The sequence below is a fragment of the Monodon monoceros genome, unplaced genomic scaffold, assembly GCF_005190385.1.
Source record: "Monodon monoceros isolate NGI ecotype Baffin Bay Population unplaced genomic scaffold, NGI_Narwhal_1 Super_Scaffold_11, whole genome shotgun sequence".
In the NCBI taxonomy this organism is placed as follows: domain Eukaryota; kingdom Metazoa; phylum Chordata; class Mammalia; order Artiodactyla; family Monodontidae; genus Monodon; species Monodon monoceros.
This window is the reverse complement of record NW_021703767.1, coordinates 115,818,271-115,839,863: the sequence shown is the minus strand read 5'-3', so window position 1 is coordinate 115,839,863 and position 21,593 is coordinate 115,818,271.

Sequence of the window (21,593 nt, the reverse complement as noted above, 5' to 3'; positions counted from 1 at the left end):
ACACTCTATGACATAAATCACAGCAAGATCCTTTTTGACCCACCTCCTAGAGAAATGGAAATAAAAACAAAAATAAACGAATGTGACCTAATGAAACTTCAAAGCTTTTACACAGCAAAGGAAACCATAAACAAGACGAAAAGACAACCCTCAGAATGAGGCAAAATATTTGCAAATGAAACAGCTGACAAAGGATTAATCTCCAAAATATAGAAGCAGCTCATGCAGCTCAATATCAAACAAACAAACAACCCAATCCAAAAATGGCAGAAGACCTAAATAGACATTTCCCCAAAGAAGATTATGGATTTCCAATAAACACATGAAAGGACGCTCATCATCACTAATCATTAGAGAATGCAAATCAAAACTATAATGAGGTATCACCTTACACCAGTCAGAATGACCATCATCAAAATATCTACAAACAATAAATGCTGGAGAGGTTGTGGAGAAAAGGGAACCCTCTTGCATGTTGGTGGGAATGTAGATTGATACAGCCACTATTGAGGACAGTATGGAGGTTCCTTAAAAAACTAAAAATAGAACTACCATATGACCCAGCAATTCTACTACTGGACATATACCCTTAGAAAACCATAATTCAAAAAGAGTCATGTACCAGAATGTTCATTTCAGCACTATTTGCAATAGCCAGGACATGGAAGCAACCTAAGTGTCCATCGACAGATGAATGGATAAAAAAGATGTAGCACATATATACAATGGAATATTACTCAGTCACAAAAAGAAACGAAGTTCAGTTATTTGTAGTGAGGTGGATGGACCTAGAGACTGTGATACAGAGTGAAGTAAGTCAGAAAGAGAAAAACTATTACGGTAAAGTAACACACATATATGGAATCTAAAAAAGAAATACATTCTGACGAACCTAGGGGCAGGACAGGCATAAAGACACAGACATAGAGAATGGACTTGAGGACACGGGGAGGGGGAAGGGTAAGCTGGACTGAAGTGAGAGAGTGGCATGGACATATATACACTACCAAATGTAAAATAGATAGCTAGTGGGAAGCAGCCACATAGCACCAGGAGATCAGCTTGGTGCTTTGTGACCACCTAGAGGGATGGAATAGGGAGGGTGGGAGGGAGACACAAGAGGGAGGAGATATGGGGATATATGTACACATATAGCTGATTCACTTTGTTATACAGCAGAAACTAGCACACCATTGTAAAGCATTTATACTCTAATAAAGATGTTAAAAAAAAAGAGAGACTACTATAAACAATTATACACCAACAAATTGGACAAGCTAGAAGAAATAGACAAATTCTTAGAATTATACTATCTTCCAAGACTCAATCAGGAAGAAATAGAAAATCTGAGTATAACAATTACTAGTAAGGAGATTGAATTAGTAATCAAAAAATCCCTATAAGCATAAGTTCTTGACCATATAATTTTACTCATTAACTCTACTAAACATTCAAAGATTTGCTACCTCTCCTTAACCAAGGAGGTGAAAGACCTGTACCCTGAAAACTATGTCATTGATGAAAGAAATTGAAGAAGACACAAAGAAATGGAAAGATATTCCATGTTCTTGGATTGGAAGAACTGATATTATTAACATGGTATGTTACCCAAAGTAGTATGCAGATTCAATGCAACCCCTATCAAAATTCCAGTGACATTTTTCATTGAACAATGAAATTGTTCAAATGAAATAGAACAAACATTTCAAAAATTTATATGGCATCAGAAAAGATCCTGAATAGCTAAACCAGTCTTGAGAAAAAAAAGAACAAATCTGGAGGCATCACTCTCCCTGATTTCAAACTAAATTACAGAGCTATAGTAATCACAACAATACAGTATTGGCATAAAAACAGACACATGGATCAATGGAACAGAAAACAGAACCTAGAATTAACCTCATGCATATATGATCAGTTAATTTATGACAAAGGAGGCAAGAATATACAATGGGAAAAGGACAGGCTCTTTAATAAATGGTACTAGGAAAACTGGACAGCTACATGCAAATGAGTGAAATAACTACTATGTTATACCATACACAAAAACAAACTCAAAATGGAGTTAAAACTTGAATGTAAGACCTGAAACCATGAAACTCCTTGAAGAAAACCTAGCCAGTAAGCTACTTAATATTGGTCTTCGCAATGAATTTTTGGATGTGACTTTAAAAGCAAAGGCAACGATAGCAAAAAAAAACAAGTGGGACTATATCAAACTAAAAAGTTTCTGCACAGCAAAGAAAACCATCACCAAAATGAAAAGACAACCTACTGAATGGCAGAAAATATTTGCAAATAATGTATTTGATAAGGGTTTTATATCCAAAATATATATAGAACTCATAAAACTCAATAGCAAAAAACCCCAAACAATCTGATTAAAAAATGGGCAGAGGATCTGAATAGACATTTTTCCAAAGGGCACATACAGATGGCCAGCAGACACATGAAAAAGTGCTCAGTCTCACTAATTGTCAGAGAAATGCTAATCAAAACCACAGTGAGATATCACTTCACACCTGTTAGAATGGCTGTTATCAAAAAGACAAGAAATAGCAAGTGTTGGTGGGGATGTGGAGAAAAGGGAACTCTTGTGCACTGTTGGTGGGAATGTAATTGGTGTAGCCACTATGGAAAACAATATGGAGATCCCTCAAAAAATTAAAAGTAGAGCTACCGTCTGATCCAGCAATTCCATTTCTGGGTATTTATCCAAAAGAAACAAGACAGTAATTTGAAAAGATATATGCACCCCTATGTTCATTGCAGCATTATTTATAATAGCCAAGATATGAATGCAACCTAAGTGTCCATTGATAGGTAAATGGATAAAGAAGTGGTATATATACAATGGAATACTACACAGTTATAAAAAATAAATAAAATCTTGCCATTTGCAATGACATGGATGGACCTTGAGGGAACTACGCTAAGTGAAATATGTCAGACAGAGAAAGACAAATACCATACGATTTCATTTATATGTGGAATCTAAAAACAAAACAAATGAACAAAACAAAACAAAAATCACAGATACAAAGAACAGAATGATGGTTGCTAGAGAGGAGGAGGTTAGGCAGTGAGTAAAATGGGTGAAAGGAGTCAAGAGGTACACATTTCCAGTTATAAAATAAGTCATGGGGATGTAATGTACAGCATGGTGATTTTATTCAATAATATTGTAGAGCATACTTTTAAGTTGCCAAGAGAATAAATCCTAAAAGTTAACTTTGTATGTATAAATCCTAAAAGTTAACTTTGTATGGTGACAGATAGTAGATAGACTTAAAGCATTTGGTGGTCATTTTGCAATGTATACAAATGTTGAATCAGTATGTTGTACACTTGAAACTAATAGAGTATTATATGTCAATTACACCTCAAAAAGAAAAAAAAAAGAATAGAGTTTAGAGTATTTAAGCCTAGGGAGTGAAAGTGGGGTTAATGAAAAATACTTTTGCATTCAATTTAATACTGTTCTTTAGTATTTGAATTAGCTTATATGCATATATAACTTTTATAATAAAGAATCATAGAATAAATGGGTTAAGCATGTTTGGGGTTTCAGATTCTGTTCCTCAGAGTTCAGTTCAAGCGCGTCAAAAAATGTTCTGAGTGTTCAGAGTGGCTGAAAAATCAGGGTACTATGTTTCCTACCCTCACTTCACTAGAGCAGTTATGCTTTTATCATTTTTTAGAATTGTCATACTAGATTTCATTTGAATAAAGGATTCTGTTTCTGTTCTCTCTCATCCTTCCTCCTTCTTCTTCTTCCCTCCTTCCCTCCTTCCTCCCTTCTTTTCTTTCTTTCCTTCTTTTCTTTTTTTGTCTTTCTCCCATTAATCCACAATAGGTTTCCATTTTTTTCTATGAGTTATTTGTGTACCCTTGTTGTAACTCTGAATCTCTCAGCAACTCAGTCCTCTTTTGCAAAATGAGATAATATTGATCTTTTAGAACTGTTTAAAGAATAATGTGAGATAATTCATGTTAATCACTCAAAGAAGAAAAAATTCTAATCACCTGCACAGACGTAAAAAGACACAATTATAAATTTTACTTCATCCTTGATAATAACCTTTTAGTAACATAGGAATAGACATACTTCTTTTTTTAGATGATAAAAATATTTACATTTCAAGACTAAAGCTTAATGGTGAAACATAAGCTCATGACTTCCACAATTATTATTTAAAGTTTTTCTGGAATTAATGGCCAATGTAATTACAGAAATAAGGAATTGGAAAAATTATCATTGTTTACAGATAATATGATGATATACTCAAAAAACTCTAGATAAAATGTAAAAACTATTAGAAAAATAGGAGAATGCCATACCATACTTAGGTTCTAGAAAGTTTTTCTCTGTTAATGTTTATTTATACCACTCTTCCTACTAAGGATTTAATTATGACTCATTCATTTAAAATTACCTTTTACATAGAATAAGAGACTATCTGGCTGCAGTGCATGAGGAAGAGAGGAAATAGCTATTAAAGTAGGTTTAAAAAAGGCAGATCCATCCAGACAAAGAGAGAAGAAGGAGCAATCAGAGGAGTGGAAAGAAATTCATAGAATTTAAGACTATGGAAGCCTAGATGACAGTTTGAAGAAAGAGAACATGGGTAATAGAGAAAAATAGTGTGAGGAAGGCAAACATAAAAAGACTGGAGAGAGTGTGAGAGGTGGCATTTTGAAGGTCAGTGTTTGACAGAGTAATTTCAGTAGAGAAAAGGGGCTGAAATTAGATTGAAGTGAGTTATTGTGTACTAAGAAAATCGAGGCAGAAAGAGAAATCTGGCAACTTAAAGAGGTAAAGTCAATTAATTACTATTATTTCTTTTTTTTAAGTTGGGAATTTTTGGAGTCAGAAAGTAGGACAAGAGTTTTAAGATGATACAATGTCTCAGAGAAAGTGAAGTAAATGCAATAAATAGTAAAAATAGAGGAATTAGGCTTGGTACCCATTGAAAACAATTCTCTCTCAGAGGCTGGCATCAAGAAGGCAAAAAAGCACAAATATGATTGAAAATTTTTGAGATGGGGGAACCATAGTCAGATGGCTGCAGTCTTCAGTGTCAAATAGGAGAAAAGGTCATCTGTGAGTGTTTTGGGGACAGCCATTGGATTAGCTACTTAATGTAGTAGACTTTTGCCAATAATGTCATAGAATAACAAATAATAAGGAGGATTAAAGAATTTTTGAGCAGGTAAGGACCCAGTAGAGGCTAAGAAAGAATGTAATAATATGAAAAAAACCTAATCAGCTCCCACTGCACTTCAAAGAAGTTACTCAAAATAATTAACATGCCCCTTTTTGTTTGATCACCTTTATTTGGACATCAGAAGTTACGCCTTGAATCACCATTTTTGGCTCCATTTTTCAGCCAGTTCCAATTTAGTTAAACCTGGAATATTTAAAATTGGAAAAATAGGAAAATTGTTTACTATTTTAAAATAATTTTTATCTCTTGGAAATTCTCTTTTTGCGTTTCTACCACTATTATGATTAAAATATGTATGCTTAAGCTCTAGAATGTTTCTTCCCCATTAATGTTTATTTTATCCCACTTTTCTTACCAAGGATGTAATCATGGCACATTCATTTAAAATTGCATTTTACATAAAAGCCTCCTCATCCTGAAAATGTCATTGTGTGCGACTCCTTTCAGTCAGATTTTTTCCCATCCAAGAACCCCTCCAGTGTAAAATAGTAGTTTAAAAATCATTAGTGTTTGGGTTATCTGGAGGACTGTGCAAAAATCTAAGTTTCCTTTATGGTTTTTAAAATGTTTTATTTTTATGTAGAAGATATTTTTGCTTAATTTTTCTTATTGCTTTGGCCGTGAAAAGAACAATTTTTCACTTACCTCTGGATAGGCTTCACTCATTCTACACTGAGAGAGTTCCAAGTTTTTAGTAATATAGTAGGGAGTAATGGTTAAGAAAGATCCACATTTGAATTCTGGTTCTGTCACCAACTAGCTGGATGACTCTGGAAAAATTATTTATCTTTTCTGGGCCTCAATTGCTATTTTTCCCAGCCTACAGTGGCTTTTCCTTTTCATTTAGAATTTCTTAAAACTGGAGGTCTGTATTAGTTTCTATTGCTGCTGTAACAAATTACCACAAACAACACAAAATTACTGTTCTATAATTCTGGAGTTCAGGAGTCTGAAATGGATCTCCCTGGGCTAATGTCAGTGTGTCAGCAGGGCTGCATTCCTTCTAGAAATTCTAGGGGAATATCTGTTTCCTTGCCTTTTCCAGCTTCTAGGTGCCACCCTCCTCTTGCCTGTGACCCCCATCCATCTTGAAGGCAATCAATTGCATCACTGTGACCTCTGCTTCAGTTGCTATGTCTCCTTCTCTGACACTCTTACCTCCTTCATTCACGTATAAAAACCCTTGTGATTAAAAATAATCTAGGATAATCTCCAAATTTTTTAAATTTAATCACATCTGTAAAGTCCATTTTGTCATGTAAGGTAACATATCCTTATGTTACAGAATACAGGGATTAGGATGCAGACATCTTTTGGGGAGGAGGATGCATTATTCTGCCCATCACAAAGTCGGAAAGGATACACTCTATAGATTTCCACCTCTTCACCCAACTACCGCCAGGGAAAAATATCACTTTTATGAAAATTCTCCATGTTAGTGAGAAAAATATCTCTTTTTCTTTCTGAGTTTATTTGTATAATGAATTATCTCTCTAAAAATGCCAACGTGTAAGAGTTCCATTAGTATGCTTGAACATTAATTAACAGGGGCACTTCTTATTTCATTTGACTTTCATAGGTTTTGTCCATCAATACTACACTATGGAATGGATGATTCTTTCCCACTGCAACATCTTATTTTATTTCCTATGTATGGCTTCATGCTAGCCAAAAGGTTAGATGTTACAATTATTTATGCTAATCTCAATTTGCTTTTGTGCTGTAGACAGTACAAATAAAGCTGCAGCAATTGATTACACATCACTGACAGCAGAAGAAACATACAGTTTCATCAATGAAAAAACTGAGTCATGTAACAAGTCAATAGTTATGTGCAGCCTCATGAGAATGACAATCAAAACCAGGTCGTAATGATATGAATATTTATTGAGTACATCATCCTGCTTGGTGATTTTAATAGTCTGTAAAAAAATATGTTTAAAAGGAAACATTTCTGTTTTTATTGAATACTCTTTTGTAAAATACATTGTATTATATTGGAGTTTTAAGTATTTTTACATTGAGTCTCTTGTTTTTAAGTTTTATTATTTTATAGTCGTTTGATTTAATCTTAAAATGCATAAATATCATATTTAAATATCTATATTAACAAATATTTCTATGTCTGACACAGGTCTATTGTTGTCTTATACGGATATTATTTTGGTAAATTACACTGAGGAATAGTTAGAAATGGTATAAATGTGTAAAAATAATGTCTTAACAAACAGCTAAAATAAACATCTATAAAATTTATTCATCAAAACAATTGTCTGAGGCTTTGTAATAAATTACTGAAAGAATAGAAATAGAATGCATAACTTCCAAAGTGTTGGGGGAAAGAAAAAGGAGAATAAAGAAAACTCTCTCCATTCAACAGAAGTCTAGAAAGGAAGGGGAAAAATATCAGAGAATATATAGGCCAAATATTCAGCAAATATTTAATGAGCATCTGCTATAGACCAGAAATTTTTCCCTGAAAATGTTATTCAAACAAATTGGTAAGTACAATAAGTGTAAATAGATTAAACTCTTCTATTAAATGTCAAAGACTTTCAGCTTGGATACACTGGTTTTCTAAAAGACTCTAGATGTATATTAGTGACACAGCTAAATCAAAACATACAGAAAGACTTATAACAAAGGAATGGGAAAAGATATATAATATGAATGTTTCATCTAATGACATAACCTTAAAATATGTAAAGCCAAAGATACAGAATTACAAGGTAAAGCCAACAAATGCACAATCATAGTGGGTTTTTAAAAAAACATTTCAGAAATTAATCTATCATAACTGAATTTAGTAAGGATTTAAAAATCCTAATATACAGACTACATCTTAAAAGTTAAAGTTTAGCTTTAAAATTAGCAGAAGACACATCATTATTGTTTCTATTTAGTTGTCATTGACTAAATTGTCAGGCTATCTGATCAATCTAACAAATTATAAAGCAAAATATTACCAAAATCTTCTGATTCTGAAGTCAAAATCCTCTGGCAATCTGGCTAATTAGTCTTAACAGACCTGCTTTCTGCCTCCATTTGTTCCTTGCTTTTCCAATGAAAAGTTATTAAAGAGTATTAAATCTCAGCCCTCAAGGAAAAGAGGACACAGATGAGAAAGTATCTACTTACTAAAGCATTCTCTATGAGTGAAGGAAACCACACTACTTTCTAATTCTGTAGAAGATAGATATCCTTTGCATATTTTAACACACTCAGATTGCCTAAATGAATGAGAAAATAACACAAAAGTTTTGAATTCTACAACTATTCATTCTAGTTGCCAAGAAGAAAATTACATGATGTGGGCATTCTAAATTTATTTTGGTAAGTAATCTTAATGAGGAAATCTTGTTAATAATAAATAAAATGAGATGCAATATGAAAAAATTATCATATTCAAAACTGTATTTGGTTGTTTAAATTGGGTTGCATTATTTTGTTCTGAAGCTTGGTAGATAACGTGGTACTATATCATTTGGATTTTTTTTCAGTGAAACACAGATTGGATATTTAAACACAAAGAATGCCTACAACACCCTGTTATATCATGTTTTCCTGACTCAAGAGTGTTCTTTTTTAGGTAGGATAACTAGTGAATACAATCAGCCTTTATCACAATGAAATTAGACAGCATCCTAATGTTTAGCATACATCCAAGCAAAGAATACTCCTTTCAGAGAGGAATGAGAAAACAGATCAATCAGAAAAGATAACACTATGAAGTTAACATTTCAAATTATTGGGGTTTTTTGTGCGTTTTATTTTTTTTGGTGTTTGGGCCTATATCTTATTAATTTCTAACTGGTTCTTCTGGCTGTTATGTTAATCTTCTGCAAAGTATCAGTGATAGCATGTAGAAAGTAAGATGTGGTCTCCAAAGCAGTGTTAATCTAAGCATAATTTTTGGTTTAAAAGGTCTTCACTACACACCTTTAAACATGGCCACACTTTGCTAGACCCAGGACTTTTAACATTTTTGATGATATTTGATTACTCTAAAATAGAAATGTAAAAGGTGTCTTTGAATAACTCCAGAACTGCTAATCAACCTAAACTAAGAATAAAAACCAGAATTAGAATCTCTTCCTAGTCTAAAATTTGTTATTCTTCCTATATTCTTTAATATTCTTTCTGAGAATATTCTTTAATATTTTTATTCCTATTTGTTATTCCTTTTCTTTATTACTGTATTTTTAAAACCTAAAACACTAAAATCTAAAACAGTTTAATTTTTCTTAATTGCCTACAGTCTATAACTTTTTTGTATTACACATGATTACATAACTGATATAAAGTTTAAATACTTAATCAAAGGTAGGTTGAGGGAGAGAGTGGGAAGAAATAACCCATACTAGTACTTTCATTGTCATGATGGGCCACTGAATTATTTTGATTAAAAATCTCCTCTTACTGTTCAAATAAGTTTGTATTTGAACAGTACAAGTTAGTAAGTTAGCTAGCTGGACCAAAATTTTTTACCAGGTCAATAAGGAAAGCTGCTAAGTATTATCTTCTCAATTTTAGTTGAAAATGTCATGTAACTTAACTTTATCATTTAAAAAAATCAGCATTTACACTAATAACTTCTCATGTTAGGCTGGAAATATAAATCCTCCATTAAAATATTTTTCTTGTCATATGATACAGACAAGTTAAATAGAATATCCCATATAATGTTATTTCTTAAGTTTTTTATTGTTTTTTTTTTACTGTGGACGTCATTAAAATATTATTGAAATGGAGAGTCTATAGAACTTTTTTCTGTTGGTCCCTTTGTTTTATGGAATAAATTCTGTGACCACATGTACCTTTATGGACTGGAACTGGAAATATATTTTTCATTTTATGTAATATAATAAAATTTTTAAAATTATGTATAATAATCACCCAATATAAATTTATTATAATGTTTCACAGTCTTTGATGTAGCCTGGAAGAAAACACTGTGCTAGACAATGGCATGATTGAATTGACAATTAAATCCATAGTTGGGCTGCATTCAATAGAATTTCAGTCCCTAGAACCAAGGAGGTAATACCCTGACTCTACCCTGCATGCCTATTTTATTGTCTTCATTTCTGTTTCCCACTAAAAAGATTGTAGAATCAATCTGGTGGTGAGACAACAGGATAGAAAACATTATATGGATCAGGGCATATGAGGAGCCACTGGAAGAAAAGAAAAATGGAAGACTCTTGGATTATGTGATAATAATCTTAAATAATTTACTGAATAGAAAAAAGGATTTTACATTCTTCTGTGTACGATAGAGAAGGATAAAATGTGAGATTATATGGACATAAAATTAGATTCAATAAGAAACAATTTAAGTTATATCAAGCTGGAATGAGGTAGTGATTTTCTTCCATGGAAGCCTGAATAATCATTTATGGATGGTATTTATAAAGCATTTTGGTGTGGTTGAAAACCTAAGATAGATTACTTCTGAGCTTTCTCTTAAACTCTAAATTTTATTTTTCCATATTTAAAGAGTGGAAGAAATTCTCTACCAAAATTCATCTGGGCCATGTGGAACATTGATCTCCTGCTAATTGTACTCTAATAATAATTATTAATGATAATAATAGATAAATAGTATCATTACTTCCATTTTACAGAGGAATAAACTGGGGCAAAGTAAAATTCAGCAACATGCCCAGTCACAGAGCTAAGGAGACCCTTGGAACTGGGATTTTAACTCAGGTGAATCTGACTCCTGAGCCTGAGCTCTTAATGCATATATTCTGCTGCCAATTTATGGAAAAAAAGCTTAAATAGCCAATGTGCCCTCAAATCTCTGGAGAGTCATTTCCCTTAAAGAAATTAAAGTTGCAGGATAGGTATTTTATTTCTTATGCCAAAATTTCAGAGGACATGATAATAATGATAGTGAAATCAACAATTACACTTTCTCCTGAAACAGTTGCTGCTATCCTAATTTACTGGGACTTACAAAGTCCCAGCCACTCTGTAAACATTTTCAGGTATTATCTCATTTAATTCTTAAAACAATCTTTCTTGTAAGGTAGGTACAATTATTTCTGTTTAACAGATGAAGAAGCTGAGGTCCAAAGTTATACTCTAAGAAATGATAGCTGTCTTATTACCTAGAGCAGCTTTTATTCACTCAGCTTAGTCTTTCATTCTATAGAATGAGTCTATTCTCATTTTATAGAGAATCATTGTCTCTTATCTAGAAGTTTCTCCAAATGCAAAAGTTGGCATGTTCTCAAACCAGGATCATAGAATACTCTCTTAAACTCATTTTTAACAGCTATTTATAAACAACAGAATTCCTATAGTCTATGAAGAATAGTCTATCGGTCAATTAATTACTGAATTAGTCAGCAATCAGTGTGCTAGACACTGTGAAGGATACAACAACAATTCCTGCTGTCCAGGAGCTTACACCTTCGCTGAGGTGTCAGAAAATGTAGACCTAAACACAACAGTAAAAGAAAGTCAAATGATTGGTACAAACAGTAAAAGGTTTTGCAGTGAAAGGAACTGTATTATGGTGCACCATTAGTGCTAGGGAAAGCCTCATGGGATTTACCCTGTCTGTTGCTGAATGACTGATTTAGATGAGTGAAGAGAATCAAGAGAGAGCATCTGACATAGAGAGAAGGAAAAGAATGAACACTGACAAGCAGTTTGTAGTATATAAGACATGTTGGGCTCCAGTGACATCTTACATGGGTAAGGCCGTGGGCGAGTGGGTATTTTACTTGATTATTTATAATGTTACATTGGTTCTTTATTTTCGTAGTAATACTTTTACATTTTCCTTAAGAATATGTACAAATATCAAAAGCAATAGATTCTGATGGAGAAGCGTGGTAAGATGTAAAAGTTAACTTTTTCAAGCGTCTTATCTATAGGTTGGCTGCCCAGAGAAAAAGTCCCCTTGCAAAGCTCTAGTAAATTAGTCTATTCAATCCTGGTGCTGTCATTTACAAATATGGCCCAAATCTATGACATTTTCCCATCAGAGGGCTGGGTCTAGGCCCCAACTTGGGTGGAACCATGCCTGCTTTTACCAGTAGAGTAGAGCAGACATGACACTATGTGATCTCCAAGGCTGAGTCATGAAAAGCCATGAAATTCTGTCCTTTTTCCCAGAACACTCACCCTTGGAGTCCAGAGCCACCGTGTAAACATGTCTGTCAACCCTGAGGCTGCCGTGTTCTCCTTAGGGAGAGGCCATGTTTGGATGCCCTGGTCAACACAATCGGCCTCCTTGTCCTTGCCAAGGAGCCAGATATGTGAGTGAAGCCATGTTAGACCCTCCAGATCAGCCCACCTGCTGAATGCATCAGTTGTATTCAGCCAGCTGAATACAACCCAAGCTCTGTCAGTGCCACATTAAACAAAAGAATCACATAGCTGAGACTTGACTGCATTTCTAACTCATGAAATCATGAGGTATATATAATACAGTATGTTTTTATGCAGTAGTAGATAACTAAAAGACCTGATCAACTGTAAGGCTTGAATCCCAGCCCCGACCACTGACCCCTGCCATCATGCTAGTAGTGTACCTTTTGCTTCCAGAGTTAGGAAACCTGATATGGCAAATACCTTCACTATCCTGCACTGCCCTAGAATATAATAAGCTCTGAGGGAACTGAATCTCCTCTATTGCTCCAGTCCCTGTGTGTATTCCCTGGTGAATATTGCCAAGCTGACCTAGCAGAGGGTGTACTGCCTGTTCAACCACCAGCTCTAGTTTGCGCAAACATGGGTTTTTCAACATTCCATGAGATACTGTGGGACCTCATTAGACAATCTAGAAGTAGGGTGGGCACTAAAACACTGGAGAAAAAGATATTCAAAAGCAGGGTACTGACCACACTCTACTATTGTGAATTTTCTGGGGCAGCCCTGATTCTAAATGTTCTATCACCAAAAATTATTGAAACATCTTAGAATTTCCTATATTTTTGGTGTCTGACATTTCTTCCAGACTACCTCTTTCACTGGAAGAGTCACATAATCTTTTGTCAGACTATATGTCCCAGTTTTGTGTTCAGAAAAATAGGCCAATGTACTTTTAACTCAAAGTTACAGTGTGACAAATTTGGTACCTCTCATCAGAGTATAGAGGCTGAAGGCCTGCTGGACATTATAAAAGGAGAAAGTAGAAGAGAAAAAGTTTCTGTATAAGGTCTATATTTAGTTCATATATACAGATATCCTGAAAAAGTCATAATTTAGCCTAGTTTTTTAATTGTTGAAATTGTCGTTATAAGTCTTTCTGGTAAGTGTGCATTTCTCAACAATATTTTCTTGTGGATTTTTAAAGATGTGCTTTTAGTATCATAAGAGAGGAAAAATTTCATCTCAACAAGAAGCTATTGAAATTCCTTAACCTATTTTTGTGTTTGTCTTTTTCCCTGTTGATATACTGAATTTTTAAAATTATGGTAGACCATAGTCGTTGCTATAATTCACGTTTTACCTTTACTATATTCTGTCAGACTAAGAGTGAGGGGAAAGCTATCAAAACTTCATGGATCCATAGCTCAACTGGGTTCGGGACACTCCACAAATAATGTGTATGGGGCTAATACTGCCTTGACACGCAACTGTTTACCATATACAGCTGAACTTTCATGAGGCACCTCCTTGCTAGAGATGGCCAAATGGACTTTATGTACTAGTCTCTTTAATGATAATCAAATTAAATGAGACTTAGGTCCATGGAAACAATATCTGTCAGCTAAGGTCTTTTCCAGGATGTCAATGTTATATAAGTAATTCCAACATTATTGGTATAATAATTAAGAATTTTTTTAAAAGTATAGTCTTCACATTTCTAATTATATCTCTAACATATCATGGAGTAATTTTGTCACCATATTACTCTGCATCTTCTAATCCATCATTGTATTTTCCCTTAAATTTGTTTACATTACCGCCATAAACTGGATTATCTTATTGATCAGTAGTAGTCTATAAAATGAGAGGATATCTGTATTCTTTCCTATTAAAAAAAGATACCTTAATGGTTAATTGACACAATTCTCCTAAGGAAAAATTTAAATTTTACTTACAAAGAAACTAGGTTACTCCGAGGTTTACTATATTTTAAAACTTCTTGAGAAAATATTCATTAAAAAACATTTCTTAAAGGGAATGGCCACTTTAGGAAATAAGAAATGATGGCAGAAGAATGCAGATAATAAAAATGCATGATTTGGTCAAAGAGTGATTCAAGTAGTTGAATACATATAAAGGAGGAAAGGGAAAGTCAATTAAATGAACGAGTTATTTAATTGCCAACCTTCTTGAAAGAAAGTGACATCAAAGTATCTGAATAAAAATTTACATTGATTGGCTGTTTCTCCAAGTTTTTGGTTTCTGATGGAGAAAAGAGAAAAGATTTATAGAAGCTGAGAAAGTGGTAGAAAAGACAGTTGGAGGCCTGCTTCAAGATTAGCAAGGCAGCCCCTTTTTTTTTTTTCTTTTGCGGTACGCGGGCCTCTCACCGTTGTGGCCTCTCCCAATGCGGAGCACAGGCTCCGGACGCGCAGGCCCAGCGGCCATGGCCCATGGGCCCAGCCACTCCGCGGCATGTGGGACCCTCCCACACCGGGGCACGAACCCGCGTCCCCTGTATCGGCAGGTGGACTCTCAACCACTTAAGGCAGCCCCTTTTTAAGAGCTTCCTTGCTTAATTAAAGCTAAGTGCCAGGATAGAAATTAATCTATCAGTGATTCTGAATTAAAGCATAATGTAGGCGAAAGTAAGAAGTTTTGTAGCTGGTGGCTTGTTTAAAGTCATGGACAGGAAAAAGAGATAAGATATTTCAACTCCTAAGAGCTCTGTCTTGAAAGCAAAGGCATATCAGGAATGGAAGGGAATCTAACATTTAGTTAGGAAGCCATTCACCAACAGTTTAGTGAGGCAAAGCTCTACATGCAGGTGTTTACATTTGTTTAACTTGACACTGTGGCTTGCCTTAAATACATTAATAATATGCCTGGTGCAGTAGAGAGCATGTGGGATCACGACTGGATGACTACATAGAAATTAGAATTCTGATCCTTATCAGTAGTAAGTTCTTTATAACTGGCATAAAATGATAACCTTTGTATGTACTTTTATTGTAATATTATTGAGTTAAAACATAGGTCAGGGAAACGTTAGCTTGGGTGGAGACTCTGTCTTATAGTCTCACCTATTCATGCTGGAAAAGGATGGAGCAAGGGAAAGCAATTTACATTTTTTGAATGCCTACTGCATGCCAGGAATGAGACTAGACACTTGATTACTCAGTTCTGGGGGAAGTTTGTGAGATGGTTAATCTCATACCCATTTTATAGGGAAAGAAACTGGGCTTCAGAGAAGTAATCTGTTCAAGTGTTGATGATGATGGTTTATACAGTTTGAGAATCAAACATAGATCTGCATGTCTTTAAAGGTCATGCTCTTTCTTTTCTACCAACTTCCTGATAAAATCATGTGAGGAAAAAACTGTTCTTCAGTCATTAAAAGAAAAATCTAGTAAAAAAAATCTAGTAAATGACAGGTAATAACACTCATGAGGGTGGGTGTTCAATTCCTCTAGCATTTTTTTCATGGCTGTTTCAGGGGCCAATATTCTCACACCCTCTGCTCTCCTGCAGTTCCTAAATATATGATAGTCATTTCAACATTGGTTTAAATTTGAATTGGTATACTAACTCTTCCAGCAAGATTTTCATTTTCACTATTATTTCTACTGGTAATAATTTTGAAAAGCTAAAACGTGTTAAAAGGTGCCTAGTAAAAAGCATATTGTGTGCCTGTTGTATGCATTAGTTCATTTGAATCTCATGATAACTTTTGAGGTGATTTACAACTGTCATTGTATCTTACAGATATTGAAATCAAGGCTTGGGAGATTGCCTACACTCAGACAGTTAGTGAGCAGAGGAGCTTGGATTTCTAATACCAAAGGCCTTCTTCCTGGGCACTATGCTGCTCTGTTAGATGCCTAGAGGTGATGAGTATCTCTTGTTAGCATGACCACTGATGCAAAGTTCATGAAATGTGCAAAACATGCTAGGTATGAGAACATTCTTAGAGCCCTTGATAATATTAACCTAATGTTGACCCTCGAGTGGTCACACAATGTAGATTCACACACACAAACACAGACACACACATATCACAATGTTTAAGGAAAGAACAGATGAGCTAAGTGATGTCTAGGACCAATTTTGTGAAATGATTTTTAGAATTGATTGAATGTAAAGTATTCAATATTATATTTAAATATTTCCATTTCCACATGAAGTATATGTTTTTGAAACCATATCCTAAATCTAATTTCTGCTTCAGTGGACAAAAGAATACCCTCCATGAACAGCAACAGCATCAAATATATGGGTAAGAGAACATAATTTCTGGTTGACTTGCTTAGAACGACACCATGGTTATGACGGGAGCATTTCTGAATTCAAATTTCTGCATGATCTCTGAATTTTCTCACCAAAGTCTGGCTTTGGATATCCAGCCGTACTCTAGGAAGATACTCAGATACATTTTTTTGTTGCTGTGGTTTTTAACAGAACATCTGGTATTTATTGGCAGAATGCATTAGTGATGATGTCCTGTAAAATTTAAGCCAAAACTTGATGGAGTATGAGTTTGTTTTATGTCATTTTCTCTGTGTGAAATCCAAAGTCCAAATATTGCTTCCTACCTACAATGGCATCTGAAAACATACTAATCGCAGTCACTGGATTTTAGAGATTTCAACTGAAGATTAGCAGAGCATTAAGATGAAATAGCAGGTGAATAAGTTAGAATGATAACAGACTCTAATGTTAAATATATAGGAGAAGCGACTTCACAAAAATACACCTTTTCTCTTTTAGTTTTCAATATTGTTGGAAAGAGACATATCTTAATTCCATTTCTCAAAGCGCAAGTATATTCCCTCCTGAACCAATCTTTCCTCAGCAGGCTGATTTAGATAAGAAAATGAAAAGGAGATAACTGAATGGATCCTCCAATCTTGTGATTCAGGAATTGGGGCTGGGTGCCCCTTGGGGTGGCAGAGCAATTCTGAGGCTGTTGAAGCTCTCTGAACAGCTGTTTGGTAGTAGTCTCAACAGAGCCCATTAGCACAGCTCCTGGTCAGGGCCAAGTTAACTGCATCCTTTTACTGTCGCCACCACACTCCCTCTTATCATGTCCCTCCATTATCACTTGCTCGCCTCCCCAGCTTGCTCTGTTAGCATTTCTACTCTCCTAGGAGGAAAGAATTCTCTCTTGTTCTCTTCCCCACACCCCCAACTAATTCTCTCTCACCTCTCCCACTTTTCCTCTCTATCCAAGACTGCTGCCTCTTTTCCTTTCCTCCTTCTCCCATGGCTATTTCTCCCAAACCAAATACGTAGGTTCTTTCTTTCCCTCTGTCAAGCACTACTCTTCACTAGTTTCCATACATTTGATGGAGGAAACTGCTTGAATATCTTAAACCATCAGACTAGAGGTGTATTCTTTTCCTTTGGGAGGGAGGCAGTAAACAGAACTGGTTAAGAACACAGGCTTTGAAATTAGACTAGAACTTGACTTACAGCTCAGTTCTGACATGCTGTTGAAAGCAGCGCACATTACTTATTCTCCCTTAGCTCCCATTTCCACCTCCATTAAATGGGGATGATAGTATCTTCCTAAAGTTAAGTGTAGGGATTAAAGAAACCATTGTCATAAATGCACTTTACCCAGTAATTGGAACAGAAGCAACAGGCAATAAAGAACAGCTCCTGTTACTCATACACCATACTTGTTGATCGGACAGGACTGGTGTCAAGTCTCTGCTAAATTCTCTGTCTTCCCTCTTTGCCCATCCAGGGATGCCTGTTCACCTACAGGTACCTCATTCATCTATTCACTGTTCATTCAGGAACCTATCTAGAGGATATGTTATGTCCTATCCACAGGTACTTTTTTTTAATATGAATTTTATTTATTTATTTAGGCTGCGTTGGGTCTTCGTTGCTGTGCGCAGGCTTTCTCTAGTTGCGGTGAGCAGGGGCTACTCTTCGTTGCGGTACGTGGGCTCCTCATTGCGGTGGCTTCTCTTGTTACAGAGCACGGGCTCTAGGTACACAGACTTCAGTAGCTGTGGAACACAGGCTCAGCAGTTTTGGCTCACGGGCTCTAGAACCCAGGCTCAGTAGTTGTGGTGCATGGGCTTAGTTGCTGTGTGGCATGTGGGATCTTCCCGGACCAGGGCTCAAACCCATGTCCCCTGCACTGGCAGACGGATTCTTAACCACTGTGCCACCAGGGAAGTCCCTCCCCAGGTACTTTTTATCACTCTATCATAGTCACAAAAATTAATCCAACGAACAATCTAATTAATAATTAATTTAATAAGTAATAATTTAATTAGTCGATAAACTTCTAGGCATTATTCCTTCTAGACACTTTAATGATCTAGAGGTGGGAGAAGGGAAAGAGGAAATGAGGAAGAGATAAGGAAGGATGGTAGGGAGTCCCTTTAACTTCTAAAGGGTCTTCTGTTCCCAAAGAGTAGATTTCCTGGTAATGGACCAGCTGTGTGGGCAGGAATTGTGAACTGATGAAATTACAACAGTCATAAAACACTGATTTTTCTACTTGCACTATTTAGGTCAAAAGAGAAAGCACAGGTTCACACCTCACCAGAGAAGAATGAAGATTTGAAATCAGAAGCTGCAAGCTAATAGACTTCAAGGTGAATCACACTCATAGACATATGTGGTTTAACTCACCCTGTGTTTTAGTTTTGGTTTTTCTTTCTTTCTTTTTTTTAAAAATAAATTTATTTGTTTATTTTTGGCTGCATTAGGTCTTTGCTGCTCTGCGTGGGCTTTCTTTTTAGGTGCGACAAGCAGGGGCTACTCTTCGTTGTGGTGTGCAGGCCTCTCATTACGGTGGCTTCTCTTGTTGCGGAGCACAGACTCTAGTCTACGGCTTCAGTAGTTGTGGCACATGGGCTCAGTAGTTGTGGCTCGTGGGCTCTAGGGTACAGGCTCAGTAGTTGTGGTGCAGTGGCTTAGTTGCTTCACGGCATGTGGGATCTTCCTGGACCAGGGCTCGAACCCATATCCCCTGCATTGGCAGGCAGATTCCCAACCACTGTGCCACCAGGGAAGCCCAGGTTTTTATTTCTTTCTTGAATTAATTGAGAATATTTAGAAATCAATAGATTTCACATACAGATTCAGATGTCTAGTGTCACTTGAAAGATCAGATGACTTCATAACACTGGGCTGGGGAGTAGCAACTTCTACGGGGCACACACCCTCCAGTTTGCCACAGTTGTCCTCTGGCTGATTTATTTTATTTGCTTAGATCCTGTAGCATTTGAAGTTTTGATCCCAGGCTTAAGGACTAGTTTTCAGATGACATTTCCAACATATTCATTTTTGATCTACTTCCAATTCACCTCTTTTATCTGTGGGCACCTACATCTTATTCTCAGGGTGGGTACTCAAGAGATCAGACTAGTGGGCAGCTGGCTTCCAACCACCAGGCACCAACCAACTAGAAAGAAGTCCCCACAATGCAACCTGCAGGATCTCATGCTGGGCCAGTTTCACCCCTTTTGTTTCTAAACCTTGGGAAAGTTGGGGGAGGGGCTTTGGCAGCCAAGGTGAAGGAGGGTACTCCAGTATGGAAATGCTTCACCATTTAAACAAGTAGGACTACTGTGCTGGTGCCTGCCCATGGAGGATCAGCCCTGCCTATATCTGAGGCAAAGTGTACAGTGTCTTTGCCCTTGAACTCACCCTCCACAAGTCTAACTCTGTGCATTAGCTGTGTATGTTGTGTGTGTTTGTGTGTATGTCAGTTTTGCTTACTAGATTTAAGCTTTACAAAGGTAGTATAGAGCCTTGCACAATGTAGACAGGTCATAAACGTATTTTAAGTGGAGCAGATTGAATTATTTATTTATTCCAGGGCCTCTGTAATTTTCATTGCCATGTGATAAATGAAACCATGTTTGGTTTCCTTGTGCATATTTGATTTTCATACACCTATATTTCATATCAAGGAGAAAACCAATCAACACTGTCATATAGAAACATCCCTGAACCACACATAAAATATCTTAAAAAAAAAACATTTAACCTTTGAAATTGAAGTATAAACAGAAGAAGAATTCATAGATTTTCTAATTGTCTTATCCTGCTGTGGGCACTAGCAGACATTCCCTCTATAGCTATGACTGTGAGTGCACACAATAATTAATGCAGAGCCCAGGAAAATTAGTTAAAAAGTATAAGGTCATTTTCAGATCACTAGATATTGATAGTACTTTTTATTTCATCTTCTACTATAATTTGAAGCTTGGAAAATTTTAATACAGATAGAAATAATTGCTAGAGGAAATATTTCTATTAAAATGGTGGATTAAGGAGAAGGTAAAATTTTCCCAGCTGAATACAAATTTTCCGTATAATTATACAAAGATCTTAAAATAATCATAAAAGATTCTTCCAATAAAAGCTATTAAATGACTGTGTAGTTGATATAGAAGATTTGGCTCAAATATTCCATGTGTAATAGTGCAAAATACTTTCTAATGGAAACTTTTCAAGGAGCCATATTGAGTCAAGAAATTTCTTTCTGTTTAGACAATACTGTGAATAGTAACTGATGCTTACCAGGGTTTAAGAGACTATTTCTCTTTGAAACAATGGATTTTCTTCTAACCCCATTGCCTTTTGTAAAAAGATGTCTTTGGAGATATTGGTAAGACACACACAATTACTGAATTAACTTTATTAAATGAATCTGCTGTGTTATTTTACTCCAAAAAAAAATTCACATGCGTTCTGAAATTTGATGACTTAAAAGTTAATTTTAAGAGAAGATGCAAGTAATTGAAGCAAAAAATAGTTTCTTTCAATGCTTAGAAGATTTCGTCTCTAACCATACACACTCACTTTACCATAACGCAAATAGGATTCTTGTATTTGTTCTTTTCAAGTGATCTATAATTTCAAAGTCTGGATTACACAAAAAAGGATATTTAATTTGTCTTAAAAACAACTATATAGTGGCACAAAAATGTTACAAAAAAATCCTAACCAAATTAGAATTATGTCAGTGGAGGGAAAGTTTGGTACCCTGGCAGCAGCAGCCTGGTTTGGCTGCCTCTACTCCTCAACCTCTCCAGAATGCTGGGCTGAGTCCAGGGTCTTCAGACGGCAGAGTTGATTTTGGGTTGCTTAGTGAAGAGCTGTCAGCACCAAAATGATAGTAGCAAAGCTGAAACTAGAGGCTACCCACGGTCAGTCAGATGTTGAGTCACACAGCAGGGGATACTGCAGTCCATCAGACTGAGAGTCTGGAGGGATGGGTGA